The 27,003-nt window shown below is 42.2% G+C and overlaps 1 protein-coding gene across 2 annotated transcripts in view; it reads right to left on the bottom strand.

The window, feature by feature from the left end:
- Nucleotides 1-1,360: 1,360 nt before the first annotated feature.
- Nucleotides 1,361-27,003, bottom strand: part of SCAF8 (SR-related CTD associated factor 8) — a 97,287-nt gene continuing 71,644 nt past the window's right edge. Inside the window, exon 21 of one of the 2 annotated variants that reach the window (XM_063124515.1) lies at nucleotides 1,361-3,410. The gene's annotated coding sequence lies outside the window, so the exon portion shown is untranslated. Of the gene's footprint in view, nucleotides 3,411-25,573; nucleotides 26,403-27,003 lie in introns of those variants that run through there. The other variant, XM_063124516.1, reaches the window with a different exon arrangement.

The raw sequence follows: 27,003 nt of genomic DNA on the forward strand, positions 1-27,003 counted from the left end.
TCTTTGCACTTGTCAATCAATGTGAAAGCAGTGGATTGGATTTTTATCTCTAAAGTTCTAGCTGTAACCTTGAAGGCTCATTGGACTTTGAGGTACAACATATTTAACATCTAAATGATTCTGAATTGAAAAGGCTGCCTTAATTCAGATCGAGTCCAAAATTATGTCAAAGCAGATGTTCTTTTTTTTCTGGAGGGGGGGACTGCTCATTAAAGAACTGATCAAAAACCACCCATCTGATTTGAATGTGAACATAATATTGTTCTAATTGTGTAAGTACTGAATTGCTTCAACTTGTCAAAGTCAGCTAATATTATGTAGGAAGCCAGCCCTGCCTTGCATCAAAATGTCTGAGGTCCCCAGAGGACAATGACATTTGAAATCTTGCCTTTGAAACTTTGGGAAGGGAGAGCAGGAGGGTAGACATTGTAAATATTCATGCACATTCACAAAGACAGGCTTGTCCAGATGCTGAGGAGCGACAGCTTTTGCAAAGCAGATTTATACAAAGGACAAAAATGTCCAACCTAGGCCTTTCTTAGAATGCCATGGGATTTTCTCTCTCTCTCTCTGCAAATGATTTCTTCAACAGATGGGGCCTTGCTTTTGCAGCTACAGAGAATCACCTCCTGTTGAACACTATGACTTACAGGGTAGCCACAGCAAGAAATGGCACAAATATCAATAATATTAAAAAGAGAACTTTTTTTTTTAATGTCAGCTAATTTAAGCACTTTTAAGTCCTTTTGATTAAGTTCATGCTTGGTGTTTAAGAGTGCAATCCTATGCATGTTTAGATGAAAAACAAAATCTACAATTCCCAGCAATGCTGGGAGTTATAAGACTCCCCCCCCCCCATTCAAACATACATAGGATTGCATCTTAAGCCTCTCCGAAAACACTTAACTTTGGCTGGAGTTTGAACTATGTTGTTTGCTGAAAAGGGATTTCTATGGTGCTATTGGCATGTTTCTCTGCCATTTTTATGATTAAATAATGCCTAGGATTCTATTCCATGCTTGCTTCACTAGTTCCGTTTGTGAAGTTTCACCTTTTTGCTTATGGAAAGCCCACAAGCAGCACATGAGTGCAATAGTACCCCATCCCCCGCCCCACGCTCGTGTTCCCCAGCACCTGATATTGAATGGCAAATTGCCTCTGATACTGAATATATAGCCATTATAGAAGTATTGATAGCCTTATCCTCCATGACTCTGTCTAATCCCCCTTTAGATCCATCCAAGTTGGTGCTCCTAACTACAGGTAACAAGACATCATGTTCTCCAAATATTGTTAATAGACTCTTGAAAACAATGCAAACCAATTTAATTGACTTTTGCTACTGCTTTGTTCAGCCACACAAAACTATTATGTCAGATGGACAGCATTTTAATAGCATATCTACACAGATACAACTTAGAAAATTCAAATTGCACTCAACATAAGAGGTCACAAGTAAAATGACATGAATATAATCAGAAATCAGATCCCAATAAATGACAGCACGGTGTATAAAGTCAGGCACAGACAGTTTCAGTGATTTTCTTCACCAAAATATTAGTTGTACATTCTTTTCCTTAAAGAACTTAAAACAAACAACAGAATGCAGTGAAGATAGTTGGTCCTAACTTTGCTTTGGGAATACCCACAATAAGGCGATATCATTGTTAAGACCGACTAAAATGTCACAAAATACTGAGCAAGCTTACTCATTCTTCAGGGACATTTTAGTTGGCCCCCATTAATGGTCTTCCCATGCCGTAGATAACAGGAGAATGGCTATTGCGGTGTCACGTATCCCCTGCCAGGGAAATGTAGTGCAGTGCTACTGTGGTTGTGCTTACAAGCGCTCCGTTTCCTGGCCTTAACATGCTACTGGCCCTGCTACTAGAAGTTGGATAGTGATACATAGGCAAACAGAAAGCTATGACTGTAGCGACCGCAGGACTGAAAATAACAGGGAAACAGCACGGTGCTATGGTTGCACGGGCATAGGCAGGCGATATTTGGCCCATGACGGTTCACCCATGGGGAGTTGCAACTCGCCCTAGTTGAGCATGTTGTTTTGGAAGGCTAAATAAAGCCACACAACAAAAGGCATACTTTACAAGTCAAAGGAACTGAGGAAAAAAACAGAACTATGCATCTAAGCTTTTTTGTTTTGTTTTCATTTATTGTTAATACAGGTCTAAAGCTGTGGTCACCACCATGCAGGTACAGCATAAGGGGAATGATCTTGCTGAACGGTTCTGACTTCAAAAGATCATAAAGCACAGCATTCCAAGTGACTGGCCCTTTACTTCTGGCAGAACAAAACATAAATAGCAGGTAGACAAAAATGCCCTTTTCACATATGACGTATGTCCACACTCTTCTCTCCCTCTCCTTTTTCCTTCATAGTTGATCAGTAAACTAAGCCCGCATGTTTGAACCTGAAATGTAGAGTTTTTCTTTGGGAGCTTAGAGAGAACATTGCCTAATTAAGAGTATGCAAACTCTTGTCTGCTGAGTGCATTTTAAAATTAATTGATTATAATTTTCTATCTCATCATCACTTCCCTTTGCCACTCAGCTATGTAGGCATGAATAGGCAGTCAAAGGATGGATTTGACCAAATATTGGCCCAGAGATTTTAATTTCTAATTCTTCTGAAACTCTAAACATGGTGGGGTTCATCAACCTGAAAATGTTCAGGTCTTTTCTGGGCCTTGCAACCCAATCCCAAGACCGCCTGTGCCACAATTTAAGTGCTTAAGAAGAAGTGGTGTACTGACAGATCACAAAACATGATGTTGCTTTGGCATTGCACCTCTGACAGCGCAAATGTCTAGAACTAAGGGCACCAGTCACAACTCAAGGTCTACACAACAACAGCACATGTGGGGTTACATCAAATAGAGCTTCCTAAGGACACATTTTGAAATGACTGAAAGGGAAAGGAAATAGCTTTTTTTGTCCTTTTCTTGCAACCTCTCCTTTGATTACTGATATTAGAAGATACGAGTGGGTTTTAGTTATAATTTACAGTCCAGTGTTATCTTCTGGTCCTGCAGAAGAGCTTCTCTCTGTACTGGATGCAAAAACTGTTCATTTGAGCAGATCATCCTTGAAAACACACACACAAAAAAGGTATTTTAAAAAAAACTCATAGAGTTTATTGCTTTCAATTTATAAAATTAAGCCTGCTCCAGACAGGTAATACTGGTAGGTATGTTTGTAATCCCTGGTTTTTATCAGAAAGTGTGTACTGACACACAGTGCCACCTCAAAATGCAATGCCAGGTTCCTTCCTTCTAATACTTCACAATCAAGATCCGATGTGATGCCCATTAGAACACTGAGGTACTTCTTATTTAACTCTGTCGAGCCCAGCACACGGTAAGTTGCCACAACATCCTTCATCATATTGCCTGTTGACAAAAGGAATAATTACTAATCGTCACTGGAAAACAAATTCCCGAAAGATAAAGATGTCAACATTCAAAAAACAAACAAATCTAGATTACTTCTAGGTTAACAGTCAACTTTTTAGCATGCTAATAAGAAATTATGGAGCCTAATGATTAATACTATTTGTCTCCTTTGAGCTAGCCAGGCTAAATGGAGTAGCTATCTCTTCTTGGTGAAATGACCTGCTGATATTTAACTTCATTTTCAGCTACTGGTCACAGCTACTAGACTGCCAGCCATTTTCTACATTTTTCAGTCATATTTCTAAGAGCATAGATTAATATATATATATATATATATATATATATATATATATATATATATATAATGTTAATTCAGTTAAGAGCAGTGCATTTTTATAAAGACCATGTGATCAAGAAATACATTTTAACAGAGCTTGTAAACTTTCCTAATATCAATGTTCCTATCAATTGTGCTGATCACCTCATTACACATGAATGCCTTACCTGAGAAACTTAAATATTGCATCATTAACTCATTATAAAACACTCTCTCTCTCTCTCTCTCTCTCTCTCTCTCTCTCTCTCTCTCTCTCTCAAATGCTTTGTTTTCTCTATAGACAGAAAACATCTTTTAACATTGAACAAGAGCCCTGTGCATTTTATCTGGCTTGGAATTAATAACTGGTGGAGAGGCCTGTGATAGTGGAGTTACGTGGGACACAAATGCTGGGACTTTGACTACGGTTATAGTACTCTGGCAGAACAATCCTATACATATCTACTCTGAAATAAGTCCCACTGACTTCAGTAGGGCTTACTCCCAAGTAAATGATTATAGGATTGCAGCCTAAGTCCACTGTGGCGTCTATGATCAAACCTCTCCTTCTCTGCCACCCCTCTGTTCTTCATCTTCTAAAAGAATGAGGGAATAATAAACCTTTGTGTGTGCGTGTGCATTGTCCACCTGAAGTAACGCATATGACTGAGCAGATGTGGTTGTTAAAATAAAAATAAAGTTTATTCATATAGAAAAATGATTTTAAAAGACACTTTAAGATTATTCTACTTTATCCACATACATCTACCTCCCTCAACCTCCCAGGGAATACTAACCGCCTCCAAATCCTATAACCCCACATTCCTAATACTATCCTGAAACAAACCTCTACTAAACCCCATTCACTCCTACCCTCACTAGCTCCTTAACCCTGACTCTTCTAACTCTAACTCACTCTTCTAATTGCCTAAAAACTCCTTAACTGTCTCTCACTCCCCCTCCTCTCTCTTCATTCAAATCAACCAACCAATCAGATGACACCATTCACACTGCTCACTCTTCTAACTCCCCCCTCCCACTTACCATTTCTTGAAAATAAAAGAATTGGCCACAGCAAATCCAAACCTGAACCAAACACTTAAATGTACACATATAAACCAAAACAAATTATCATTTTGTCACACCCACATTTAGGGTGAGGACTGCAATGTATTTATCTAGCACATTCAAACCTGGCAAAGTATAATGTGCATGTGGCACAACTCCCAGTGGTCCACTGGAAACCTATGTGTCAGGCCACTGGAAGCGTGGACGGAACCATGCAGGTACGACAAAAAACTCCTACCCTAGATGATGAGAAAAGGAGTGCAGGATGGGTGGGAGTATTTAAAAAAGGAAATTTTAAAGGCACAGTTACAAACAATTCCAACAAGGAGAAAAGATAGAAGACAACAGAGGAAACCAATGTGGCTCCACAAAAAGCTTAGAGATGACCTGAAAACAAAAAAGGATACATATAGGAAGTGGAAGGAAGGCCAGGCTACAAAAGAAGAGTACAGACAGGTGGCGCAGAAGTGCTGAAATGGCGTCAGGAAGGCTAAAGCTGAGAATGAGCTGAGGTTAGCGAGGGATGCTAAAAGCAATAAAAAGGCTTTCTTCAGATACGTGAGTAGTAAAAGACAGAGGAAAGAAATGGTGGTTCAATTGCTTAATGAGGATGGCAAATTGATAACAGATGACAAAGAAAAGGCTGAAGTGCTCAATTCCTACTTTGCCTCAGTCTTCTCCCAAAAGTGGGTCTATGACCCCCCTGGAGAAAGTGAAGCAGAAGTTGAGGGGGCAGGATTGCAATTTGAAATTGATAAACAAATGGTCAAAGAACACCTAATTTCCTTGAATGAGTTCAAATCCCCAGGCCCCGATGAACTGCATCCTAGAGTAATGAAGGAGCTAGCGGAAGAACTCTCAGAACCTTTGTCTATTATCTTTGCAAAATCATGGAAGACGGGTGAGGTGCCGGACGACTGGAGGAGGGCTAATGTTGTCCCTATCTTCAAAAAGGGCAAAAAGGAGGAACCTGGGAACTACAGACCAGTCAGTCTGACATCCATCCCTGGGAGAATTCTGGAGCAGATTATAAAGAAGTCCATCTGTAAACACCTTGAAATCAATGCGGTGATCACTAGAAGCCAACATGGATTTGTCAGGAACAAGTCCTGTCAGACTAATTTGATCTCATTTTTTGATCGGGTAACCTCCCTTGTGGACTGTGGGAATGCTGTGGATGTCATATATCTTGACTTCAGCAAAGCTTTTGACAAAGTGCCCCATAATATTCTGATTAATGAACTACCTAAAAGTGGGCTAGATGGAACAACTATTAGGTGGATTCACAGTTGGCTACAGAATCGGACTCAAAGAGTACTTATCAATTTCTATACCTCCCAATAGCCGGAGCTCTCTGGGCGGTTCACAAAAATTAAAAACATTCAAAGTATAAAACAACAGTATAAAACCATAGTATAAAATACAATATAAAAGCTCAACCAGATAAAAACAGCAGCAATTACAAATTTAAAACACCAAGTTAAAATTTATTTATAGACTGTTAAAATGCTGGGAGAATAAAAAGGTCTTCACCTGGCGTCTAAAAGCATATAATGTAGGTGCCAAGCGAACCTCCTTAGGGAGCTCATTCCACAGCCGGGGAGCCACAGCAGAGAAGGCCCTCCTCCTGGTAGCCACCTGCCTCACTTCCTTTGGCAGGGGCTCGTGGAGAAGGACCCCTGAAGATGACCTTAGGGTCTGGGCAGGTACATATGGGAGGAGGCGTTACTTCAGATAACCTGGCTCCAAGCCGTTTAGGGCTTTAAATGTTAATACCAGCACTTTGAATCGGGCCCGGACCTGGACTGGCAGCCAATGAAGCTGGAAAAGGACTGGCGTAATGTGGTCTCGTCGGCCAGTCCCGGACCGTTTTCAAAGGCAGCCCCACGTATAATGCATTGCAGTAATCCAAACGAGAGGTTATCAGAGCATGGGTAACTGTAGCTAGGCTATCCCCATCCAGATAAGGGTGCAGCTGGTATATCAGCCTAAGCTGATAAAAGGTGCTCTTTGCCACTGAGTTCACCTGTGCCTCAAGTGACAGTTCTGGATCCGAGAGCACCCCCAAACTATGGACCCGATTCTTCAGAGGGAGTGCAACCCCATCCAGGACAGGGCAAACATCACCTCGCCGGACAGATGAACCACCCGCTAACAGTACCTCCGTCTAGTCTGGATTGAGTTTCAGTTTGTTAGCCCTCATCCAGTCCATTACCGTGCCCAGGCACTGGTTCAGAACAGCCACTGCCTCACCTGGGTTTGATGAAAAGGAAATGTAGAGCTGGGTATCATACGCATATTGATGACACCTCAGTCCACATCTCCGGATAACCTCCCCCAGCGGCTTCATGTATATGTTAAACAGCATAGGGGATAGGATAGAGCCCTGTGGAACCCCATGGCTTAGGAGCCACGGCACAGAGCAGTAATCCCCCAGCACCACCTTCTGGAATTGGCCATCCAAGTAGGAGCGGAACCACTGCAACGCAGTACCTCCAACTCCCAGCTCAGACAACCTATCCAGAAGGATACCATGGTCGATGGTATTGAAGGCCGCTGAGAGGTCCAGGAGAACCAACAGGGTCACACTCCCCCTGTCTCTCTCCTGACAGAGGTCATCCCACAGGGTGACCAAGGCAGTTTCCGTTCCAAAACCAGGCCTGAAACCCGATTGAAATGGATCTAGATAATCCGTTTCATTCAAGAGTGCCTGGAGTTGTCCTGCAACTACTTGCTCAAGCACTTTGCCCAGGAAAGGGATATTAGCCACCGACCTGTAGTTGTTAACATCCTCCGGGTCCAGGTTAGGCTTCTTCAGGAGTGGTCTAATTACCGCCTCTTTTAAAGAGGCTGGCACCACTCCCTCTCTCAAGGAGGCATTTACAACCTCCTGGACCCAGCCGGCGATCCCCTCCTTATTTGATGTAATGAGCCAAGAGGGGCAAGGGTCAAGCACACAGGTGGTCGACCGGACTTGGCCAAGCACCTTGTCCACATCCTCGGGCCTCAATAACTGAAACTCATCCAATAAAGCTGAACCGGACGGCGCTCTGATAGCCTCTACTAGTGGAGCTGCATTAAGTGTGGTGTCCAATTCATGACGAATCTGAGCGACTTTATCTTCAAAGTGCTTTGCAAACTCGTCACAGCGTGCTACCGAGGGTTCAACTATCTCACGCTCTGGCCCAGAGTGTAACAGGCCGCAAACCACCCGGAAAAGCTCAGCAGGACGACACTGAGAAGATGCAATGCTGGTGGAAAAGAACTGTCTCTTTGCCACCCTCACCGCCACAGAGTAGGCTCGATAGTGAGCTCTAACACCATGCATAGAATGTCCCATGTGAGCAAGGGCCACTGCACATAAATCTGATTACAAGAAGGATCCACCCACACCTATATTTCAGATGGACAGATAAATGTGATCAAGACAATATACAAATAAACAAATGTAAACTCTGGTTCCTACAGGCCAATCTAGATACATTGGCCTGGTTCGCAAGACACAACAGCCCACCACTGCTTAATTTACCCACAGGGGCTGTTGCATCCTGTGGGCACCATTTTTGCTTGGCACCCATGAGTACCCAGCTTGCTGTGGTTTGTCGTGTCATGTGAACCCAGGTGGCAGAGTTTGTTTGAGGGTTAGACAGCCCTCAAATAACCCCTGGCTTGTTTTATGGCTATCTGAGGGCTGCCTAACCCTAAAACAATCCCTACTGCCTGAGTTTGCACAACACGAAGAGCCATGACAAGCCAGGCACCTGTGTACCCATGCAGTGTGACAGTCCCAGAGGGCAAATTAATCTATGGTAGGTTGTTGGGTCATGCGAACTCGGTCAGTGTGTGTGTGCACGTGTGTGTGTGTGCATGTTGAAGGGTTAGGGTTAACAGGTTGCTACAAGAAAAGAAACACAACTATAAAAGCGCAGACCTAAATTGGAAAAAATAGCATTAACTCCTATGAGGTAGCAAGCCCGTTCATGATTGTGCCACTTCAGACTGAAAGCTTGGGCTCATATGAGTTGTTCTCCAAGGAAGGAAGGAAGGAAGGAAGGAAGGAAGGAAGGAAGGAAGGAGAGAGAGAGAGAAGTGTCTGGGTATCCTTCTCCCTGATATACCAGGTGGGATTGTGTCCAGCACAAGCTGAAACCTCTCAGCCCTCAGTTCCCTTTGAACGATCCAGTCTACAATTCTGATAGGCTGCAAAATTTGTGCTTCAGAAGCCATCTTTTCAGATATAATCTGAACTCAGCCCTCAGAACCAGGTGGAGTAACTCCCCCCACTCCACTAATACACATGTATTCAAGGAGCTAGCACTAATTTTATGAAGAGATACTCAAAAGAAACTCAAAAGGCATTAGACTGCAGTGTAAAACAGCCAAGGAAGCATTTCACAGAACTGCTACAAAACTGGTCAAGAATAAACAGCGGGAATAATTCCCTCGGAAAGTTTTAACTATATGAAACATAATCTGAAGAATATGTTTAAACAAATAGCAATCTTCCAACTCTCAGATGAAAATTAAGATCCATTAAAAACAAAACAAAACCATGCACTTAAAATACTGAAAAGCAATGCTGCCCAGCACATTAAAATATTTGGGTTAATTTCCTGTTCAGCAAAATTGCTCCATAATGACAGCTTATGGTCTTGCTTGACTCAATAAACACAGCTCCACAGTGCTTGTGTCAGCCCCTTTATTTCTGCATACTTCTGTATGTATGCAGTTGCTATTTTTACCAGAGCACACCTACTAACATTATATCCTCCCTCTTCTTTGTACCAAGGTTAAAAAGTTCTTGTGGTGGTCTTCTTGGGCATCACTGCTGAAGACAGCTGACCCAGCCCACCTGTGGTCCAAGGTCAGTGCCCAGGTAATTTAGAGGAGCTGAATGCCATATGTTTGTGTTTTCAAGTGCTCAAATTTCTTAGGGATTTCTAATGAGCTGGTCTGAAAGCTCAACTTGGACCCCAAATACGCAGCTAGAATGTTTATTCCATACACATGAGTTAGATTCTCATTAACATTTGTTGTTCTCAAACTTAATAATTGGCAGCTGGATGGCAAGTCCCACTCCTATCCGCCTCATCTGTGTATGTTCTTATGTTACATAAGAACATAAACAGAGCCATGCTGGATCAGATCAAGAGTCCATCTAGTACAGTGTTCTGTTCACACAGTGGCCAACTAGCAGTTGACCAGAAAACCACAAGCAGAACATGAGTGCAACAGCACCCTCCCGCCCATGTTCCCCAGCAACTGGTGTATATAAGCTTACTGCCTCCGATACTGGAGGTAGCACATAACCATCAAGACTAGTAGCCATTGATAGCCTTCTCCTCCATTTAGAACATCATGTGCATCAGAGCCTTCACATCATGAGTTTTCTTGCCCATGGCTTCAAACACTGGGTTGTTCATCCCTCAACAATCCAGAGTTCTGGGTTTGGACATCACAATAAACAACCCAGGGAATGAGTGTCCCTGGGTTGTTTATTGCAGGGGGAGTGGACAGGCACCTGGAAACCAGCAGACATGCTAGTTTCTACTGCATTTTCAACAACCATGTTTAACAAACCATCAGTTGTTGGTGACATGTGAACTGGATCAGTATTTTTTTAACTGGAAATCCTGGGAGTTTCAACCTGGAACCTTCTACATGCAAAGTATGTTCTCTGCTTGTGAAGGAGATTCCCAAAGATAGTATAGTACTTTCAAAGCAACTTTTCTCATTATAGGACAATAATAAAGATGCTTGGATAGGCAGAAGGTCTAGAATATACATATTCATTGATGGTGCAATCCTATGAATGCTTACTCAGATGTCAGTCCCAGCATGCTCTGGAGCTCCTGGGTAAGTATGTTTATGATTGCAGCCTTAAATTCCAATTCATTACACCTACTGGACACTTCCATTTAGTACAAAATAACCTTGTATCTTTAAGTATTTCCATTCATATTATTAGAAGTATGCAAGGTTTCCCCCCCCCCCCAAAGATGCCTTTTGTGAATTACTTTCTTTACATGTGCTCAACTACCAAATATTTTCCTACTAAACACACACAAGCAGTATACGGTATGTGTCAATGGGCCCCAATGGTTGTCAGTGCACTTCAATTCCACTGTGAAGCAGTAGTGTGGCTCCTGCCTTTTTTATACCACTTTCATGCTGCTTTCATAGTGCAATATCCTGCATGGTGTAGATTAGGACACACACACAAGCTGCCTTTGAGTACTTTAATGAGAATAGTTAATGGCCTTCTGAGTTTGTCATAGTTAAATCCATTCTATTTTAAATATAAGAAACAGAACTAGTATATGATCATCATCAATACAATATAGAAATCTCAGAATATGGAATCCCACCAAAAGAAAAACCAAGAAAAGGATTATTGCTTCTTCTAAATAACACCAAGCTTGTATCAACCAATAGGGATATGGTAATCTTGAAGCTTGACTACTGCAGTGAGGTCTATACAGAACTCCCATTGAAAACTGTTTGGAGGATACATCAAATGCAGAGGTGTGCATCCAGTTGAGAGGACATTACATCCTTCTGGTCACAATTCAAGGTACAGCACTCAACTTGTAAATTCAAAGGTTGAGGACACGTAGTGAGACATTCTTGATTGTTACTCCTGCTTTTAGAATTCACTTCCTCCAGAGGTTCTGCAAGACATGATTTTGTGCATCTGCTAGAAGGGATGAGGACTATTGTGTGTGTGGTGGTGGTGGTGAGCCTTTACCTAGCAGCAATAAGCAGGACATTCCTTTAATAGAGGCTTACTTTTCATGTATGTGTTCTATGTGACTGTTTTAAAATGTAGTTCTATTCATCACTGTTGGGAGTTGATGGTGCCTGTGTAAATAGCTGCGTGAAGCTATACATACTTTTGTTGGGCTTCATATTGCTCTCACCGGACCAGAGCATGATCAGGAGGTGAGAGGAACTGGTATTCTGCTTGATCATGCTTTAACTGATGGGGAACTCAGTTTAGGGGCAGCATGATTAAGCTCTACAAATAGGACTTGTGGTACAAATACATGAGTTGAAGTTTAAAACCTGTAAGATAGCTGAACTATGTGCTTGAAAACAAAGGTGGTGAACCTGCATGTGGGAGTCTGCCCACTTTTGGTTCTGAGCCTGCTGGAGTGTGGATCTTTATAACTTCAACTGAGGTTGTACAAACCTCAACATGGAAAAGATTCCCCACCCCAGATGTAAAGGCTCCATTAAACTAAGTGGGGTGTACTCCTAGGTGTTATATGCTCCCACCTTCTGGTTCCACATTGACAGCGGGGAGTAGGTCTGAGCACTTAACACTGATTCTGGCCCACTTGCACTGTGTGCCTGTATGTTTCCAAGCCAAATCAAGATGCTGGTTTTGACCTAGAAAGCCTTACATGGCTCGATGCTGCAATGGCTGATGGAGCACCTCTCACAGTATGAACCTACCTGTACCCTGTGATTAACATCCAAGACCCTGTTCTGAGTACCTCCTCTGAGGAAGGGTTGGAGGATGGCAACAAGGGAGAGGACCTTCTTGGTAGTGGTCATCTGATTGTGGAATACTCTTCCCAGTGAGGTCCACCTGGTGCCAACACTGACATGTTTTCAGCACCAGACTTTCCTTTACTCCCAGGCATTTGATGGCATATGATGAGGCTTTTAATATTAGTTTTCTACTATTGTGGTAGTTTTTTTGTTAAATGTTTTCAACTGTTTCAAATTGTATGTTAAAGGTTTTCTATTATGTTTTATCATGTTGTGAACCACACAGAGAGCTTTGGCTTTCAGGTGGTATAAATGCAATGAATGAATGAAATGAACTGTGCAATCCTATCCATGTCTACTCAGAAGAAAGCCCAGGTAACTGAGCATAGGATTGCAGCCTCAGACACAAAATTTGGTTATTTCAGAGTTCCAGCTCTGTGGAACTATTGTGGAAGATGACCAGTGTTGGAGGGAACTGATAACAGCTACTTCATTGTATTACAATGCAGCCCATATGGCTAATCTGAGAAGTAAACCCTACTAAGTTCACTGGGATGTATATGTACAGGCTTGAGCTGTATTGATTAATTCTGTGGCCCATCAAAAAGGTTTCTGTTACCTTTTCTGGGGCAGTATGGACTGTCATTTGCCCATTTAGCTGTGGGGCTTCTGAGTGGGAGGGAAGGAGGCTGGGCCACATATAGGAAACTGCTTAACACAGCTTCCCCAGTCTTCTCTCCTCCCATGGGAACACTACCTTTGCCCCATCTCCACGTTGTGTTTCTGAGCGTGGAGTTGTAGCCAGCACAGAGAGAACTGACTGGCTATGAGGGGGAGGGGGGAGCGCAGTTTCTAGGCTCCAAGGTTGGAGTCCTGGTAGTGACCTTGGATCCCAGAAACCGAATGATCATATGTCCCCCAGACGCTGCCTAGGGGATATAGGATTGTTCCCTGCATGACTTTCTGATCACCTTCAGTCCTACATTTTTGTAACAGACACGTTCTTCATATGAAAACTATGATGGTGGAATCTCAGGCTTAATATCAGATTTGCATTGCCTAGGTCTCTTTGAGCCTAGGATGAGCTGGGATATAATATTTGTTTGGCATGTATTTTCTTCTACTAAACATGGAAGCAATATAATGTGATCCCTTTTGAGTTTAGAATTAAGAATAATTGTTTTAAGATACCAGAGGACAAACATGTGTTAAATAATCCTGGATAAAATTGTAGCAAGGATGCTCTTCTCAGCAGACAAGGCCTTGAGGATGCTGAAAAGAACTAGCTGTGTGAATCCATCCATTGCCTCTTCAAAATAAAGCAGCCTGGATGGTAGCTCATGGGAAGTATCCAATGGGGACACTGCATATGCAACCTCTAGTGCAGCGCTAATAGTGCAAGCTGGCATTTTCCTGGTGTAAGGTCAACTGCGTAAGTGCAGTGGCTTCACTGGATACTGCCCACTGGCATTCTTACTTTACATGATCAGAAGGACTCAGGTTTAAGTTCCCTTAGCATCTCCGGGTAGGGCTGGAAAGACCCCTGTCTGAGAGCTGCTGCCAGTCAGTGTAAACCAAAGAGGTAGGCAATCAGTGCTCTCCAGCTGTGTTGGCCTACAGCTCCCATAATCCCTGACTCTTGGTCATGCTGGCTGGAAGATTGTACTTCAAAGCAATTGGAGGGCCTACCCCTAATGTAGACAATACTAAGCTAGATGGACCTATATGATATAAGGCAGTTTCCATTATTGCTAAATGCTTGCCATCAAGTTAATTTCTCTATACATGGCACATAGAATCATAGAACAGTAGAGTTGGAAGGGGCCTGTAAGGCCATCGAGTTCAACCCCCCATATTTGGCATGTGCCAAAATGTCCTCTACAGCAGATGCCAGTCAGAGCATACTGTGAGTGGTTGAAAAACAACTCATCAGCTTATGTCAGAAAATACATGTAAACCATACGTTTGAAAATTTCTTAAGCAATAACTTATTTATTTGTTTATTACATTTCTATATAGCCCAATAGCTGAAGGTCTTTTGGGTGGTTCACAACAGTAAATGGAATTCCTTGCTTTTACAGAAGACCCTGCAACACCTATCCCCAATGAAATAATTTTATTAGTATTATTCCTAATGATCATTTGTACTGTTAGAAATAAGAAACTAAAGACACAATCCTACACATGTTCAGACAAAGAAAGTCCTACATCTCTAAGCATTTCCCAGCCAGCCATGCTAGCTGAGGATGCTGAGAGTTGTAGGACTTTTTCTGTCTAAATATGCGTAGGATTGTGCCATCATATTGTCACTATCAGGATTGTGACAACTGCCTGTCTGAAAAAGATATTAGAACTGCAAGTTAGTACCGAGAAGGCTGGGAAAGTGACTGCTGGGATCCCAGCAATGAAACACTTTTTTATTTTTACAATAAAGGAAGTGACTAAGAGGTGATATAGCAGATCATAAAGAAGGAGCAAGTGCAGGACTTTGTTTATTTTTCCTAAAATGAAAGTGTTAGGAGATGTCCAATTAATTGATGACAGGCAAGTTTGAAAGAAAGCAATGTACTTTTTCATGGCATGAATATCTAACTTGTTTAAATTTAATCCTAGGGAATTATTAAGAGAAATAGAATATGGAGAAAAATTAAATTAAGTTAAGCTCTGGCAATGGTTACCAGATGATGATGAGGAAATGTCTCCTCCTCCTCAATGTATCCTTATACTCTCTAATCAAAGAGGATAACTGAAAGACAAGCAATGCCACATTCTAGCATTTTCAAACTACCTTCAGGGAATCCATTGCACGTGGATTTGTCTGAAATGGAACCCCTGTGAGTTGTAGGGGATCTTGTGGTGTGGTCCAGAGTGCATCCTCACTTTGCCTGTAGAGTTTGAGAGGAGACCATAGCATGTTCATTGCCAGAGAACACAGTAATTTCAGACAAGCAGTATTTCTGACATTACACATCCTCTCACTGAAGGGTCATGGGGCTGTATCCAACCCTGGGTACCTGCCAACTTCCCTCCAACTCCATGAATCTGTTCCCACTTCAGTGCCTCTCAACAGATATTTGAATCTGGTTTCTTGTACTTCTTCTTATACGCTGCCTAGTTATTTTAAGGTGTCTAATTAGAATCAACAACAATGGTGACAAAAACAGCAGCCCAACCCCATTGGATTCAATATTCCCATGCAATGCACCAGTCTTACACACACATACTTCTGCATTGAGACGATGGGATTCAACAACATCTCAACATATCCCTATACTCCTTTTTGATAGGAAATGGATTTACCTGGCAGAGCAACACCTGCCAGTGTAACACAGTGAGGTTCCCTTTCTTGAAGCAGCAAAAGCTGTTTATATGGACAGAGAACCATAGGAGTTGGTTGTAGGCCATTTATTCCTGTGCCTTCCACTTTGTGCAAGGAATTCAGAGTTAGAGCATGGTGGCCCAGTCTCTCTTTGAAGGCCTCTAACCAAAAGCAGTTTTGGGGCCTTGCTAGACCATGCTGGATAAGCTGGCAGGGAGGCGGGGCGACGGCACGCTAACTTTAGCGCACGCCGCCCCGCCTCCTACATGCACGATGCGCAGGGACTCTGGAAGCCCTGTAGCGCCGGCCATTTTTTTTTTTGTTGTTGTTAAAGGGGCCATGTGCGCCCCGAAGCCACTGGACAAGGTAAGTGCCTTTTTTAAAAAATTAAGCCCGCCCCGCTCCTGATCCCCCCCTGCCATCCCCGATGCCTCCCTGCCCACTCTTTCCCCGCCTGCCCTCCCTCTCTCCGATGCCATACCGGTGCCTGGCCTTCTACCCCCCCTCTCCTGCCCTAACCCCTAACCCTAACCGTTCCCCCCCCCGGCCCGATGGGTACAGCGCTCGTATGAGCGCTGTGCCCAGTCCGTGGCTTTTCCCGGCTAGTCACGAGTAAGCGAGTAGCCGCAAAAAGCCACGGACCTTGCTAGACGTTCTGCAGCCCTGGCCTCAGGCCAGGGCTGTGGAAAAGGCACGCCACAAGCGAATTCACTTATGGCGCGTTAAGGGAGGTTTCAGCGTGGCCTGACCCCGGATTCCCCTGTGCGTCATCTGCACGCACAGCAGGGAAACCGGGCCTCACAGCGCTCTAAGACCTCGTCTAGCAAGGCCCTTGGAGTATCAAGAATGAAACCCCAAACAAGCTCACAGCCACACAGTGGGAATTGCAATCTATCTTGCCATTGGCTTCCAACTGCCATGTAAAACAGAACAGGAGAGCAAGGGAGGATCAGCTAAGCAAAGAAGTCCTTAGAGCCTCCTCCAGCTGGACTATCCCCTTTCCCACACAAGGCCAATGGATACCAACTGTATGGCGGGAAGTAACACGAGGACATGCCTTTCCCCGTTGTTTGACTGAGATTTTATTAATGTAGTTTGATTTTACTTGCAAGCTGCCTTGGAAGGATTATTTATACATTTGATTTACACTTCACCTTTCCAACAAACAATAAATAAAAATGGTGCTCAAGATTAAAACATAGTTTTTGTACCCTTAAAGGCGAGAATATAAATAATTATAATCAATCCATCAATAAGGCCTGTGTCAAATGAAGAGGTCATCCATGTCTTGGATAGCTCAGTTTTATTAAGCCTGCATATACATACATATCCATTTTATAATATATTCGTGGCTAGAGAGCAGAAACACTTTCGTTTCTGGGCTAGCCAGACAATCCCTCCCAAGTAGAATTTTGTCAAGTATTGTACTAAAATCAGTCCTAGTGTAGCCATAATAGCACACCATCCTGTGTTCATAAAAGGGATGTAGTGTAAGCTTGCTGCAGGGGTGATGGTGTGCTTTAGGGGTGCCGGGGGTGGGTGGGGTGGAGATAGTTACTGCTTCTTATTTATTACACAGGAGGGATGGGTGCTTCAGTGCTGGAGAGAGCAAGCACGGGATTAAAAGAGACTAAAGCAGAAGCATTGCTGGGAAAAAAGAGGTGCACGTTGTTCACTCCTTGGCAGGATCTACACTACAGCTTTAAAATGGTTTATAACAGTACTGGCAGCTGTTGAAGCCCAGGACACACCCCATATAGAGTTTTCAAACCGTTTTCAAAGTGTCCTCTCCTGCTTGGTGTAGTTCTGGCCCTGGTTATTGTTTTTAAAGGTCTGCAGGAATTCCCCTTTAAAGCCTCTCTGTGTAAAGACTGTTTATTGCTGTTTTTATTTGGTTTCTGCTCTTTTTACCGTGTTTTTATTGCTTTTTAAGACTGTATTTTCTCAGCAACAAAACATCATGGATTCAATGGTGAGTAAGTAAAACTGTGGCACTATGTTTTAGGAAAGTTGTTTGGATCCCTGAGTGACAACACCTGACTGACAACAACTGGGTATTTACAGCTCAGGAAAACTGATTATCTGGGAAAGCCATTGGAGCCTAAACCTAAGGCAGAAATATTAATCAATTAAAATCTACACCTTTGCCAAAAAGTCCTGTAATTCTCACAGAGTACAAAAGAGTCCACTGAAAAAGACATTTAGTGAATGGTATGTTATAGGTTTACATGTATCTGTATATAATGAGTATTATTTATTTCACAGGACATAGAAACCCACTAAGTAATATATGTATCACATTTAAGGGTAAGAAATGTGTAGAGAGCAAATGAAGGTATGCTGGTTATCATGCTGCACATTTTTTTTAATAGCAAGGGTAAGGACAGTGCATACGGAGGATTTCCCACCCAAACACTTTCTCTTAACTCTAGAACAGTGGTCTTTAACCGGTGGGTCGTGACCCAAAAGTGGGTTGCAAGATCAGTCCAGATGGGTCACGGCAAAGCTATTGCCGCCATGTTGGGCAATTGTTAAATTGTGGAAGTGGGCCCATGTTGCAAATTGGGCATCCGAGGTGGGTCTTAGGTCTGGACCAGTTGAAGACCACTGCTCTAGAAAGTTCCAAATGTTGCTCTGTGCAGTCACAGAACCATATGGTGGATTATGCAGACACCGTGAAGGAACTTTTCAGTGGGACTTGCCTCTGGGGTCATGGCTCACAGCAGGGCATGCACTTTACCCTCAAATTCCATCTGTGGCAATACCAGTCAAGGAGCAGGTTAGGGAGAGCTGCTTCCACTCATAGTTGACAGTACTGATCCAGGTGAACCAAATGTTTAACTCAGTATCAGGCAGACAAAGCAAAAAGCCAGCCCTGAAAAGTCTCCTTTCATCTGAAGGACTCTGAAATGGCACATTGATCCCCTGAACTAGATTGGTGTTGAAGCATCCTACGAAAGATGCATACAATGCTAAGGCAACTTGGCTACAAACTCTAGCTAATCAAGGTTAACTATAACAGGGCATAACAACTAAGTAGGATTGAAACAAATAACCCAATAGTCTCAGACTTGATTTCTTGAACAATTTGTTGAGTGTTGTGGATGGGCTGTATTAAGGTGAAACAAAACAGCAATGGCATTGGGAGCAGCCCAATAGTACTACATTGGGTGGTATTCAACCCTGAGCATCCACGAGCAGAATGTCCCCCCCCCACACACACACAACTGCCCTTGCCTCTCCCAATCTGTTCTGGAGGTTTGGGCATAAAATCTCCTGAACAGATTTGAAAGGCACAGGGTGCCGCAGGAAAGCGAGCAAGGGGAAGTCCTGTTGTGTGAGTTGAAGCCTATTCGCATGACATTGGATTGGTATGTGGCTGCACTTCCCTAAAGAATAAAGTTTACAGCTTGGAATGCTTTTAGATCAAGTCCCTGCATCCCCCCTACCCATGGATGCCCATATGGCATCCATGGGTCAAAACGCTTTTCAGCGACTTCTACCGATATGCCAGCTGTGATGTCTTCTGAAGAAATACCATCTTGTCAGAGTTATCCAAACCTTAGTAACATCCAGATAGAACTAGTGTTTAAGTTGTATAAAGGCTGCCTATGAAAAGTCTATGAATATTGAAATTGGTTCAGAGCATGGTGGCCAGATTAACTGGTACCTACCATAGAGATCACAGTTAACCAGTGTTTGAAAGTTCCTCACTGGGCTTCTGGTTTGTTTCGGGAGGCAATTGGGAATGCTTATAGATAGAGAGAGAGATCTTCTGCTGAGGCCCAGAGGTTACCTGCTCTTATTTACATGTTAGTTTTTTTCCAGGCTCCAGATTTAGAAATTGTTCAAGTTTTTTTTTTAATTAAAATCAACAACCAAAAACAGAACCTTATCTTCTGCTGATCCATTACTAGCTTTTACATAGGAATGTATTCGCCTAGAAGAGTCTTGAGTCTGACATCAGGTGGAATACCATGGGGTCAAATGGCATTATTATATGTTTAAATGTCAGACTGGTCTTCAGTTGGCATTGCGTTCCTTGAGGTAACTTTATGCCCTTTAAAATGAATCAAAAGTATTTACAACAAAATAAATTGGTCTGCAAGTTATAGTAGCACTGAAAATACTCACAGAATGGCCTCCAAAATAATCATGTTGTGTGAACCAAGACAAAGGACAAAACCTCGGCCCGGGTGGGGTGGGGATTATTAAGATATAAAACATTACCTTGCAGGGTCTGCTAACTTGATTCTGAACAGTTCAATATATTTATAAAACTATAAGCCAAAGGGCAACAACACATATGATCAAATGTGAGGGTTCCAGTGCTGGCAAGAGGGCATGACTGATGGTGTAACAGTAGTGTTGGGCCCAAGCCCCTGCCTGGCGCACCGGATCTACACAAGACCCATAATATCATAAGGCCAGAAGGGATGGGTGTTCCTTACAGCTAGATTAGACAATGTCCCTTGGGCATTCGGAACATGCCAGTTTTTATAATGAACGATAGGCATTTGGTAGCAAGGTGGGCAACCTCTATCACCTTTGTTTTTCTCATCAAATAGGATCAGGGCTTTTCCTTCTGAAGTGTAAGCCACTCCTTGCACCTTTCCAGGTAACACTGATCGATATATTGGTTTATAAATGTTCGATGTTTTTAATCTTTGTAAACTGCCAGAGAGCTTCGGCTATGAAGTGGTATATAAATGTAAATCATCATCATCATCATCATCATCATCATCATCATCATCATCATCTAGCGGGGAAAGTTTACTGAATAGCTACAGCCATGATTGAAGTTGAATCTATCCCCACCCCACTGAAACAATTAAAGTGTGGTAGTTAATAGCCGTGTGTTATTCAAAAATGGGTTGCTCTACTATACAACACACACATTTTTAGGGTAACCTTATTCACTGCTCCATTCTAAAAGTTGGCCTAAAATGTGCATATTTTAGGATCAATAGGAAGCATATTTACCTGTACTGTGTGTGATAAAATGAGTCTAACACCCCATCCTGAATATGTATGATGTTGCATCTGCCTGTAGTTTCCAGCATAATGTTGCTGAACACTGGCATAACATCACATTTTTTTGGTATTCCATTGTTATAGCTGTTGGTTGACCCCATCCAAAGCACTTCTTGCACTGGATTGAGTAGACGGTATCATTAATCTTCCAATTCTATATATGCATAGCCTAGGAATGAACATCATTAGACATTGAACAAAGAAGTACTTTCTTAAGGGTACGCCTGCATAAGAGTAAGTCTGCACAGGTTGGCAATTCTTAGCATACAAATTTACGAATAAATCCCAGAGGAATCAGTGAGCAGAACAGCTCCATCTATGCATATTTCCTCAGAAGTAAGTCACACTTTGTTCAACAGTTTTCCTTCCCAAAGAAGTATGCATAGCATTAACTTCTGAGGGTTATTAGGATCAGGTTGCTAAGATAAAAGCCCCTAACAGATGGTTGGTGCTAGACAAAAGTTTCAGAGTGATGGGCAATTAATGGCTACTTTTTTCAATTCTGTGTTAGGAGCAGAATTTTTCAAGAGCAAAATTTGAAATGGTATTCATAGGGTACAAAAGAAAAGATGATCTCTTCCAACATTCAAAGTCTAGTTTATTGAGACAATGCACTGGCGTATGGCATTAAAACTTTTATTTGAGGCACCATGTAGAATACAGATGTTTTACAGAATTAAATAATACAGTTTCAAAGTTAATGTAAAATGAAAGCAGATGAGATATAGATGCAATGGGTTTTTAAAAGATATATACAAAGTAACTCTTACGGTGTTTTTTATTTTATTTTAAAGTCCACAAAACTGTGTCTCAAAAACTATAGATTTCATCTAGGTCAACTGTAATTTATTCTGAATCGTAATAGCATTGGGACAAAGGTCCTGCTTCAAGGCCAATTAAATTTACATTTTAAAACCTACAAAGATCATAGCATGCAGGTGGAAGAAAGACAAGCTGTTAGGCCAACTATCTAAAACAAACCCAGGAGAGCTGCTTGTTGTGTTGATTTCACAATGAAATCTCAATTGTCTAATATATGTGGAGGATAAAGTGAGTAGGATTTTGCAGCCAGACATTGGACTAGGTAACACTCTGAGCTATTTTCAGCTGTTCTCCAGTCTCCATTAAAATATAATCCAAATCACACCAAGGTCAGTGGGAGTCCCTCTCTTATATGGAATGAAAGAAAACAATAACACCCCATATTTATATACCCCCTCAAGCTTTTTCTAAGCTAGGGTGACCATATGGAAAGGAGGACAGGGCTCCTGTATCTTTAACAGTGGTATTGAAAAGGGAATTTCAGCAGGTGTCATTTGTATATATGGTGAACCTGGTGAAATTTCCTCTTCATCACAACAACAGTTAAAGCTGCAGGTGCCTTGCCCTCTTTTAAATCTGGTCACAGTATAGCTGCAGTATAGCTCCTATACTTCATCCTGTTGTGCTGAAGAAGGAATTTCACCAGATGCGACATGCATACAAATCACACCTGCTGAAATTCCCTTTTCTATGCAACTGTTAAAGGCAACTCCTTTTCATATAGTCACCCTAAGCTAGACTAATATTATTATCACCATATGGCAGTTAAGGTACTCTGAGTGTGGGGGAGGTGCTTGGACAACACCACCTATGGCGGGGTAGGCAATTTGTGGCTCTCAAGATATCACAAAATGGAAGCCATTTTGAAAATGGGCAAGCAACACCCATGGCAGCCATTTTGTGAGAGTGTCTATGACACACATTCAAAATTCCAAATGTGATCCAAAAAGTTTGGGGACTACCATTTGATACTCTTTCATAACACCCAAAATCTGCTGCATGAAGCAGCCACCTGGCTCTGCCTAATGGTGGGGCCAGCCTTATAGACCTGGATCTCCCATAGACCACCCAAAAAACAGATGTGCAAAGAATCTTGAAACTCATGAATGAACGCATGCATAAAGCTCATTTTGGTGGAAAAATATAGGTGGTGGTGGTGTTTTTTAGTCAAGATGTATAGAAAATCTACCCACTACTAGTCACTATTACTACCTATATGGTCTAGCAGATAGAATGCTGAATTAAGAGCAGCAAGATGCAGTTTCAAATCCCTGCTCTGCTTTGAAACTTGCTAATTGCATTTCAGCTAGTCACCATCTCTTAGATTAACCTAGCTCAACAGGATTGTTGTTAGCGTAACAGGAGGGGGTGTGTATACCACCCTAAGTTCCTTGGAGGCAGAGTAAAATAAAAAATGGAAGTAGATAAATATTTATTAACACTGAATCAGAGACTACATTCAAAGAATAGCATACGTTTTATTTTACAAGCATTTTTTTTTGTACTTTGGTTTGCTATTTAAGACGCATTTCACACTTGCATAAAGTATTGCAAAACTTTTGCATCTGCACATGGTTGTGTGGTATATTTTTCACCCACACATGGTCATCAATTCGTCTCATAATGGTATAAGGCACTGGTGTGTGTGTGTATGTGCACAAGACACCACCCACTTCTTCCCAACTGTAATCCAGCAGATTCAGCATTGTGTAGTCATGATCCAACAATAAAGCAACACTAACAAAACAGCGGATAATAAAACTATGCTAAAACCAGCAGCAAGGGGGGAAAATAGTGCAGTACATAATCAAACTAAAGACAAACAAGCAGAAAAATAAATCAGTCCACTACGTCAATTGTTAAAAAGACTGGGAGAATATAAAGGTCTTTACCCAACACTCTCTAAAACATCATGTAGGTATCAGGCGACCCTCCGGACATTCCACAGGCAGGGTGCCACCTCTCTCTTGTAGCTACCGGCATTCTCTTGTTTAGCAGAGGCAGCCAGAGGAGGGAATAGGACGATGATCTTATGGTCCAGGTAGCTAAGCATGTGAGGGTTTGCTTCTATATGTAACCTCTAAGGGCTTTAGAGGTTTAAACTAGCACTTTAGCCTGGAAGTGCCTGGACCATCAACAACCACTTTCTGAAGCATGTTGCCCAGGAAGGGGATGCTTGCAACCATCTTATAGTTGTTTTCATCTTCTGGGTCCAGGTTAGGTTTCTTCAAGAACAGCTTGATAATAATCTCTTTTAAAAAGGCTGGTACCATCCTTTCTCTCAAAGAGGAATTTACAACCTCTTGAAAACAGCTGGAATCACCTCCCTGTTAGATATCATAAGCCATGAGGGTCAGTGGTCAAGCATCCAAGTGGTTGGCTTCACATGACCAAGCACCTTAGTCATGTCAAGCACCTTGTCCATATTCTCAGGACTCGGTGACTGAAACTCATCCATAACAACCAGAACAGAAAGTGTTCTGGATACGTACATAACTGGAATCGCACTAACTGTGGAGTCTAAGTTGTGGCAGATGCAAACAACTTTATCTTCGAAGTGTTTTGCAAACCTGTCACAGAGTGCCACTGATGGTACATCTCTCTCTCTCTCTCTCTCTCTCTCTCTCTCTCTCTCTCTGGGCCAGGTTCTAACAGGCGCCTCATCACCCAGAAAAGGTCTAATGGATGGCACTGTGGAGATGCAATGGAGGTAAAAAGTAATTCTTCTTGCCATCATCACCACCATATAACTTGTGTTCAGTCAAATTGGTACCAAACATGCAGCAAAAATTGCACAGGCTTAAAATGTCTCACACAATTTGGAAAGAAAGATGCCCTATCATAAAAAGTCACTAAAAATGTTGAAAGGTATCTGCTGAGGTTGTGGACTAGCTTCCCCCAACCTGATGCTGGCTGAGGCTGATGGGAGTTAGAGTCCCAAACTACTGGATGGTACCATAATGGAAAAGGCTGGCATGGACGGTATCTGCAAAAGCGAACACTTTTGAAGAGCTAAGGACTGTTGAGCACAGACAGTTGAACACATCTCTTGATCTGCCACCAACCTCCATCTCCATCACAGTTCCCATCCAAAAAGCACCCAGCATTTTCAGAGAGTAAATCACCCTTTTGGAGCATGATGACCGAACAATTCTGAATCCACTGGGAAGAAATGTATGGTGTTTTGTAAAACCCCCCCCCCAAGAATTGATGATTATGTGTGGGTGCAAAACATACCACACAACTATGTGCAAATACAAGAGTTTCTGTGATTTGCTGTACTTTATGCAAGTGTGAAAAGCTGTGTCACAATAAGTCTTGAATAGCAAACCGAAGTACAATTTACTTGCTAGATCACTCGGGTGGAAATGGTGAGCAGTAATACCCATCTTAACTAAAACAAAACCCACTCCTCCATATTGCCACCCAAATTAGCTTTCTCCATGCATTTGTTCACGAGCCGTTGCATATCCCAATTCATGTGTCAGCCATCTTGGAAAATGGCAGCTACAGAGCACATGCACCAGAATGGGCTTGTCTACCAAAGTTAAATGTGTTCCTACATGAGTCTGATATGCATACAAACATCAAGATTCTCTGCACATCTATTCTTTTGGTGGTGTGTGTGTGTGTCTATAGCAGGTCCTGAACTACTAGCACTATGCAACTTATTTTGAAACAGAAATGTAACATAAAGCTAGAGATAAGTGCACCTCTCAGCAGAAATCTCTCTTTACTGAATTCAGAACAAAGTGATACCTTTTCTTTCCCAATCCCAGCAAAGGGTATAGAATTTCTGAGGAACATAGTGTGCATAATGTGACGACTTCCCTCTCCTATGGCTAAAGAATGTACCAGCTCCCTATATTTGTAGCGAAGTTGGTATTATATAAAGGCACAATCATATGCATGTTTAGACAGGGGGGAAATCCTACAGCACGGCTGGCTTGGAAACGCTGAGAGTTGTAGGACTTCTTTTCTGTCTAAAAATGCATAGGATTGTGTCCTAAAAAAATCAGTCACATTATGATGCAGGCGATCAATAAATGCCACCTATTCTCTACAAGTACAGAACACTTAGACGGGCTCTACAGAAATGTATAAGTAAATAAATAATAATACAGCTGCTTCATCTTTTTAGACTTGTAATGTGTACTCCAAAAACTGTAAACACACATATGCAATAAATACATGTATAGTTAACTCTGGGATGCAGCAGTGAGGACATGTGATAGAGAACACTTGCCACAGGAATTGCAGGGTAACTTGTTATGGATCTGACTACAGATTCCTTTTTCCAACATTATTTAAGGATGATATTTCAAATTTTATGCTTTGACTTGCTTTCCTCTGTCGGATCCTGAGGCTGCAATCCAGGGTTCACATACTGCAATCCAGACTTTAAGCTGGAGCCAAAGCAATGTGCTTGAGAAAGAAGTATAGGATTTTAAAATACACACAAGGCTAATCATTCCTCAGTTGGAACTGAAGTGTGCAACAAAATGAGGAACCATTACAGAACTATCTGTAGCTGCTTTTCAATTTCATTTTCCAAACCTGACATAAGTTATGGGTTGATTCAGAGGAGATTTGTGAGCCTTTTCGGCTGAAAGCCAAAAAGCTGGAAATCAGTGAAATCAGTGAATTACAGCAAATAATGTACATATTTTCTTTTCATATGGTATATCCTCTACTCAACCTGGAACGTTCATGAGCTCCAGGTGATGCAAAAGCTGCAGTCAGCTGCGAATTAGCCTTACATGTACAGTGTGTAAAAGCTATCCAACCATTCAAAAATTGTACCAGGTGACCCAGGCATCAGAATTTCACAACATCCATCTCACTACACGCCCAACACTTTGTCTTGTTTTAGTTCTTGCTTCTTTCCTTCTTCTTCATTGGCTCCAGTCTCAATTGTGGTATGCTTCAGAGTCTTGGTAAGATGATGGGGAATAAAGAGAAGGATCCCAAGTCATTAAATCAATTTTGCAGTTAGCCATTTGCTGGGTGGTAGTGGCGGCGAGAAAAATAATTACTTCCAGTTGAAAAGCTAGCCAAATGCTCTCAGTCAAGCTACCATGTGTATTTGCGTGTGTGCATTAACCTGTATCTGTTCCTGTAGTTATTTATAAGCTGTTTGAAATATGTGAGAAATGACATTTTATTATGAAATAAATTTCACTGTGTTAAACAACCGTAATCCTTACAAACTGTTTAGTAATCAAAGAAGATCGAGCAAATCCCCACATGGCAGCTGTTAGATGCTCCAATTCAGTGTGCCTGACACTCATGTGCTCATCTGAAAATAGTGTAAGTTGTTGAAGGCTCAGGGCAGCAACACTTTGTTAAGAGTCCTGGTTAAACCTCCCATAATTTCATTTTTGTGCCCAGTTTCTCCACTCTCATTTTGTGCAACACCTGCAGCTGAAGACGCATCGGAGATTCACGTTGCCACCAAGCTGCCCAGGTTCCCCCCACTTGATCCCACCCCCCTACCCAAACACAAAGACATGAGAATGAGCTCCCAAGTCCTC

This window comes from Elgaria multicarinata, chromosome 4 (assembly GCF_023053635.1).
Source record: "Elgaria multicarinata webbii isolate HBS135686 ecotype San Diego chromosome 4, rElgMul1.1.pri, whole genome shotgun sequence".
NCBI lineage: Eukaryota > Metazoa > Chordata > Lepidosauria > Squamata > Anguidae > Elgaria > Elgaria multicarinata.